This window comes from Notolabrus celidotus, chromosome 6 (genome assembly GCF_009762535.1).
Source record: "Notolabrus celidotus isolate fNotCel1 chromosome 6, fNotCel1.pri, whole genome shotgun sequence".
NCBI classification, from domain to species: Eukaryota; Metazoa; Chordata; class Actinopteri; order Labriformes; family Labridae; genus Notolabrus; species Notolabrus celidotus.
In genome coordinates this window covers 24180282-24188222 of record NC_048277.1, presented here as the reverse complement: position 1 = coordinate 24188222, position 7941 = coordinate 24180282, and positions in this window count along the sequence as shown.

Here is a 7941-nt window from a genome sequence, read left to right as displayed (position 1 = left end):
CAAAGGAGAGTATGACACCACAGGGAGTGTTCAGCAGAGCAGATGGTCTCACACACAACCTGCCAGAAAAGACACATTTCAAAGCTAAGTTGTGTTATCACCATGAATTCCGCCTCCTTTAAAACTGGTATATGGTTACTGTGAATTTGCACAATTCACTATATTTAGTATGTGATTCCACATAAGGGCTGATTTTACTATATTGCAACATATCTCTGGTGACTCACTAAGTCAGCAGATCACCACAGCACAGCTATGTTTCCCAGCCCCGTTAAGAGATACAGAGCAACAGAAATCAGCCTAAAGGTTATTGACTCAGGGTAATGTGTGCGTGTGTCAGTGTGTGTGTGTTTGTGAGACTGTGTGAATGAGTGTGTATGTGTGTGCATGTGCGTCAGAGAGAGTGATTGCATGAGAGGGAGAGTGACAACCTTGCTCTTCCTGCTGTCTGGTGCGTCAGGATCCAACTGTCTGTCTGAAGTCGCAGCACACGACTTAAAGTAATAAACAAGAAACTACAACATTTGATTAAGTGAAAATTGTTATTTTTGAAAACTGTTCACCTTTAAGACAAAGAAATAGATTGAAAAACACCAACCTGAACTTCAGTGTTTTCTTCACACTGTAGATTTAGGGAAGTGTCAAAGCTTCCTGCCAGAGCAGATCCACACTGACACCTCCTCTGTTCATACTTTATACCAAATTCAAAACTGTATTATACATAAAATTAGAGGTAACCACCAAGGGACGCCTGTCTAAATGATTCACACTGGATTACAGAAGCAAGTTGCTGTATTTTAATTAAAGTTACTATAGCCATCAGCCCTAGTTTGGAGTCAGTGGCTGAGAGGAGGATGATGGACAAACTGCGAGACATTCTGGACAACCCCTCTCACCCTCTCCATGATGAGCTGTGGCTGAACAGATCCATACCATCCCTGCATTGTCTGTCACACTCCATCATCTCTTCTTGTACTGACTCTGCTGATGACATTATAATGCATATTACATTATATTATATAATTATCTTTACTATATTATAATATGTTATATTACATTATTATTGTTTACTACAAATTACAGTCATATTATCTACCCATATTTATTTATTTATTTATTTATTATATTGCTTAATCTTTCATTACCAACCATAATCACACCATGTCAACCTGTCACTACTGAAACATTTTAATACTGCCTCTAATTACTGCTATTTAATCCATTTGTAACGTTTCGATTATCTAAATTCCATTTGTATCATTGTATATATCAAAATTGTAATTTATCTTTATTGATCTATTTTTATTTTTACTTATTTTATTTTACTAATTGGAACTTCTTCCTGATTGTATTTAAGTCTGGGTCGTACATACACAAAGAAAATTCAAAGTTTGATTCAAAAAGCCTGATTCTCTATTCATACACACTGATTTCATCAGAGGGTTATTTTTTTCAATAACCTATCTGATTTGAAGGTAGGACTATGAGTTGTTCCTCTATTTGCATACTCAGGGGCGTTGTTGATGTGACTGACAGGTGGACACGTTGTAACTGTTTGCTAAGAGGCGAAAGGCTTAGCCAACTCCACCTTTTTGGCTCTTGTTGGGCTCGACCAAAAGTTATGTTGACTCAGCATTTCTAACATGGCGACCACCTTTGTTTGGTGTCAAAACCCCTCTTTGAGAACAGATGGGTGACATCACTGAAACCACGTCCGTGTTTTACATTGTGCACACTGTGGGGAGGGGGCTGCTGATGACGGCCTGCTGTGGGACTTTTTCAGTTGGGTCTAAGTTTTTTTGCTTTGTGTTGATTCACCCAGAGCTCTTGCTTTTTGCTCAATGACTGTTCCTCTGGACTTACCACTTCCCTCAATCCTTTCGTCAAACAAGCAACTTTTTACTCACCAGAGTGCCATACCAACACTGCTGTTTTCGTAGGATTACAATCAGTAATGTTGCACCTCTCAAAGTTTATTTTGGCTTTTACAAATATCTTTAACCCAGACTTTAATATTATCTGTTTTTCAATTGAGAGCAATACTAGTATCCCAACTGATAAAACACATTTATGAATAAGCCCAGCAAACCACAGTGTGAAGCAGGGGCGATTCTAGGATCAGGTGTTTAGGGGTGCTGAGCACGCAGAGAGCTGCCCAGCTGGGCAAGATACATTTCACTGTTTTGTACATTTTAATGCAATTTCATTCCCACATTTGTGAAAGAAAAGTATAACACTTTTGGGAAAGTCTGTGACTAAACCATCAAATCTGCTAAAGGTTATTTAAATGCTGAGCCACAGCAAAAGAGAAATGGATTGGAATCATAAAAGAAACATAGTAACCCTAATTTCTGGGGAAAGACAACTCATTTAGATACAGCAGCTCCTCAACATATACACAAATAGTATGTATGTTTCTGGAGTAAACCAGCCCCCTATAGTAAGTACCAAAAATACCAAAAATTGACATTTGAGTTATTTTTGGACTTTAATTTGAAATGCAATGCACAACATGTAAAACACATTAACAGATATTGACTTCCTCAATGCTTTTCTCTGCCTTTTTCCTTCTTGTCTGTATTATATAATTTGATACGTTTTGGTGCTGCTGTATTTTTGTTGTTAAAATATTACGTTTCAACCAAGTACTGTATGGTTTTGAAACTTTTCTGGCTTGTTTAAAAGGACATACAGTAAAAAAACAAAAACAAAAAACAACTTAAATTTTAGGGGTGCTGGGATTCAATTCAGGGGTGCTTCAGAACCCCCAAAAATGGTCCAGAAGCGCCTATGGTGTGAAGTCTACAATCATGAACTCTTGCCACAACGGGAAGGTCAGACCCCTTGAGCCTCTTGACCTGGTCCTGGTAGTTATCTTTCCCCGGGAGCAGATAAAGCTCAGAGCCAGAAGTCAATTATTAACTTTACCTTGTTGCTCCAATCGTCTCTAACAAATCTTTTTGGCTGTTTAAATGCTAGTTTTCTCTGTGTTCATCAGGTAATCCCGATCTATGTCCTAATGATGATGGACAGGTAGTGCGCAATGTGCTTCTAGAGTCTTTTCAATGAAAACATCAGGTTGCTAAAGCTAATTATGATAACGTGAGAGCAGGAGAGTGAACCAAAACAGTCAATAGCAGTGTGACATGAGGACACAAGTTTTGTAGTGCAAGTGAGGTCAGGACAGTTAAACACTCCTGTACTCAGGGAGCCAGTGTTGAGAGGTGAAATCAGAAAGTAATGTGAGATCCGGATTTCTGAAAGAAATTAAACCTTGATAATTAGGTAGATCAAGAAGTAATGTTGCATACATATGTAGAAAATAAAACTGCTTAACCAAAGGAGCCAATGGAGGCCTGACAGGATGTAGGAAGAGGAGTTAGAGAGAGGAAGCCACTTCAATAGACTCAATTATAGGCTGTTTCCTAGTTTCCTTCCCTACACTACCCATAGGCTCCTGAGCCGGGAAGCAAAACAAACCATGCAAGAAAAAGGCACAGAGGGCAGGACACTAATCCTTATGAACATATGCAGACAAATACTGAAGCGTTTACTTTCCTTGTAAACAAACTGATGTACAGTGTGGTAATATGCACTGTTTTTGTGTATCCAGAAGCTCCAAAGAGGTAGATCTTCCTCCAAGACCTCTGAAGAAACTTTAAAGGGCTTTCTAAAAAGGGTGCATTGCATGTAGAAATCTGCTGTTTTCAACTCTTTTTAAAGCTGCGAGAGAAATATTGCCTCATTTTCTGCAGCAGATTCCTGAAACATTCCATCAGATTAAAATCATATCGATAAACAAAACTAAACTAGGACCCCAAACTAAACACAACATAAAGACCTAGCTAAAGTGTTCATAAGACGTTCCATAGGAGATGAATGATGCCAAATTTAAAGACATGCAGTAATCTCTATGGGTGCATTAGCAGGTGTGGAAGGCTTTTCTCCCACTCAGGGGCACACAGATGATCTGAGTTTGGAGCTGTCTGAATCCTGATTTATTGCTCTGCCTAACTTAACCGCTGAATCAGACATAACTTCAAGATTTAGAGCCCATATGTGATCGATGACTGTTGATTACACCCATGTGTGATTGTCGGGCATTGTGTTATTGCATTCACTGCAACAGCCTCCACTCTTCTGGGAAGCCTTTTATCCCAGATTGCAGAGGATGGCTGCAGGGACTCATTCCCAATCTGCCACAAGATTGTTTAGAGAGGTCAACCACTAACGTTTGGTGACATGGCCTGGCTCTCAGTCCACGTTCCAGTTAATTCCAATGGGTTTGGACCGTGTTGAGTTAGAGGTATAAGCAGACGAGGCAAGTTCCCTCACATCAGTCTGAGAAAACTGCTTCTTTATTGGCCAGGCTTTACACATGGAGGTGTTATCATGCTGAAACAGAAGGACCAAAGCTGTTGCCCAGTTTTGAGCATGAAACACTGTTATCAAATATTGATTGTGTGCCCCAGCATTAAAGGTAAAACCGACACCAGGCAAAACTAAAGCAGAACAAAACAAGACATACAGTGGGTATCAGAAGTCTACACACTCCTGTTAAAATGCCAGGTTTTGTGATGTAAAAAAAATGAGACCAAGATAAATCATGTCAGAACTTTTTTCACCTTTAATCTGACCTTTAACGTGCACAATTAAATTGGAAAAATAATTAAAATCTTTAAGGGGAAGAATAGAAAATTAAAGACTAGAATAATGTGGTTGCATAAGTGTACACACCCTCTTATAACCGGGGATGTGGCTGTGTTCAGAATTAACCAATCACATTCAAACTCATGACAAATAGTCAGTATACACCTGTCATAATTCGAAGTGACTTTGATTAATCCCGATAAAGATCAGCTGTTCTAGGAGGATTTTCCTGACATTTCCTCAGTTGCATCTTACAGCAAAAGCCATGGTCCACAGAGAGCTTCCAAAGCAGCAGAGGGAGCTCATTGTTGAAAGGTATCAGTCAGGTGAAGGGAACAAACATGTTCCAATGCATTAGATATACCATGGACAACAGTGAAGACCGTCATCATCAAGTGGAGAAAATATGGAACAACAGTGACATTCCAGAGAACTGGACATCCCTCCAAAAGTGATGAAAAGACGCGAAGAAAACTGGTCAGGGAGACTTCCAAGAGGCCTACAGCAACATTAAAGGAGCTGCAGGGATTTCTGACCAGTACTGGCTGTGTACTACATGTGACAACATCTCTCCTATTCTTCATATGTTTTCGGCTATGAGATGGAAGCCTTTTCTTATGAAGAAAAAAAATCCAAGCCTGGCAAAATGTTTCAAAAACATACATGGAGTCTCCAAAAAGCATGTGGCAAATGTTTTATCGTCTGATGAAACCAAGGTTGAACCTTTTGGGCATAATTCAAAAAGGTTTGTTTGGCATAAACACAAAAACAACACACATTTTTAGAGAGTTTTTGCCACAAATGAAAAGTATTTTTCAAAGGCTTGTAACTGTGCTGTTGTTGACTTGTGTAAACTAAAACGTGTCTATAGAGGAAGAAACAGAGGTCACTGAGAATACAACAGAAGATTCCTGTGATGCATTGTTTTGCGTTTCCTGTAGTGATGCAGACTTCACTTCAGCATGTCCTTAAAACACCTACCGTCTAATCATGCCTCTGAAAATCAAATGGATTTGAGTTTCGGGGCATCCTGGATTAAAGGTAAACTTGCAGGTTCAGGTGGGAGAGTTAAACCTGTTGGCAAAGCAAACACTGTGTGTTCTGGGCGGGTCTGTTGCCACGGTGCCAGAAATACAAGTCAGATGAGTTTCTAATGTATTCAAGCGTGCACTGGTGGGAGAGATTGTGCTGAGTGAGCAGGAGGGGGGCAATGATATCACAACGCCCCCCTGTGGTGAGGTAGGTTAAAAACAGTGAGCTTGAGGCTTGAAATAACTGACCAATGAGGGGAAAAGAAAGAAAGGGTTATGCAGATCAAATTGTTTACTGTAATATTCTTGTTAATCTTTGTACTTTGGATTATTAACAATTGATTATTTCAGTTGGATTCATGCACAAAAGTGTTACATATACCTCTTTAAACAAGTCTAGTTGCTTGAACTCCTAAAAGGAGGCACAAGATGAATTCAGTAGGTCAACATGGCAGCCGTGGGTGAGGCTGCTGTTGGTGGTTTTGTTGTAATTCAAATCAACACAAAGTATTCTAATGAAAAAGATGAGCACTAAGTGAATAAACCCATCCCATTACTCCAACATGTACGCTCTCCTGATAAGTTCATAACCTACCATAAGGCCCCTAATGTCCCGAGCATCAAATTAGATGGGGACAGATGATCAGCAAGGGCCAGCAAATCATCAGGGATCACATCACATCTCTTTAGGGAGGCTGAACAGTTAGCTCCAGTGTCCCAGGACCATCCACGTCCATGTTTACTCTGACCTTTACTATCATACGCATAAACCAAAATAGAGAAGAAAAGAGATAAACATACGTTTGTAGATGTTTATAAAGAGCTCTCTCCTCAGAGTTAGGCTGTATGCCCTACCTCCCCCCAATATCTAAGTCTGATAAGGGATGAGAGGAGAGGAGAGAGATCATAGATAGAAGGAAGTATAGGGGTGACAGAGAGAGATCAGGGAAGGCAGTGCCAGAGTTGTAAGCCTTACGTCATGCACAGTTAGGCTGTACAGTCTACCTCGCCACACTCCCCACTGTAAGAGAGAAGAGAGGAGAGGAGAGGAGAGGAGAGGAGAGGAGAGGAGAGGAGAAGTGGAGAGGAGAGGAGAGGAGAGGAGAGGAGAGGAGAGGAGAGGAGAGGAGAGGAGAGGAGAGGAGAGGAGAAGAGAAGAGAAGAGAAGAGAAGAGAAGAGAAGAGAAGAGTGTGTAGAGGGCTGCTATAGAGAGGACAGGGAAGGCAGAGTCAGAGCTCGAGGCCTCACCCCTGCATAGTCAGGATGTACGCTCTACCTGCCCCTCATTCACTTGAGGGAGAGAGGAGAAGAGAGATAAGGTTTTTTTTTTCGACCCCAGGAACTTTACCCCGAAACTAGGGACTTTACCCCTGAACTATGTGCGTTTCAACCAGAGGAACCAGGGTCTAAATTTAGTTCAGGGGTAGATAATCTCCCCCCTGAAAAGCCCCTGCTTGGGGGGGGGAGTACTTTTCAAAGGTCCTGGGACTTTCGGCTGAACGTAATGGTGTTTGTGGAGTTTACACAGTTGTTGAAACGCAGAGGGAGTTCCTGGGAATTCATACTAGTTTAGTTATTTATTAAGATTTCAAAATATTACTTAATATAATTTTTTCTCTCCATATGTCACTGACCTGTTTTGCACAATCTACCTGGGACTTCAGCCCACGGTCGAAATGCAGACAACAATGGGGGCACAGGAACCTTTTAGTTCAGGGTAAAGTAGTTCTGGGGGCTAAAAGAATTCTTGGTCGAAATGCACCTAAAGAAAATGGAAGTGATCGGTTTTCTCTTGCTTTTGTTTTAGCCTCCAACTGGAATGATTTCTCCTCACCCGATCCACTAATTATATACATTATAAGTCTCTTTTTCTCCTCTCTTTATTTTGAATGCTACATTTTTTGGAACATTTCAGGGTTTTTATTTAATTGTATGTAAATAAATGTGTAAATTTCCATAGCTGGACAGGTACCAAAAGCATTTCACTAAACACTGTACCATGTATAACTGTGTATATGACCAAGAAAATTTCAGTTTGAATTCTAATTTTTGCAAGAAAATGCTAAAAAACATTAACTTAATTTATATCCTAACTTTTCTAATTTGCACCTACAGGCCACTGAAAATATTTAAATAAAATAATCCAAAAGTTGAAAATTCCTCTCTGATTGAACAGCTCACAGCTAATAAACATTAGAAACAAAGAATTTCATCATGCTCAGGAGTCACAGCCACAGGCAAAATGAAGGGTTGGAAAAC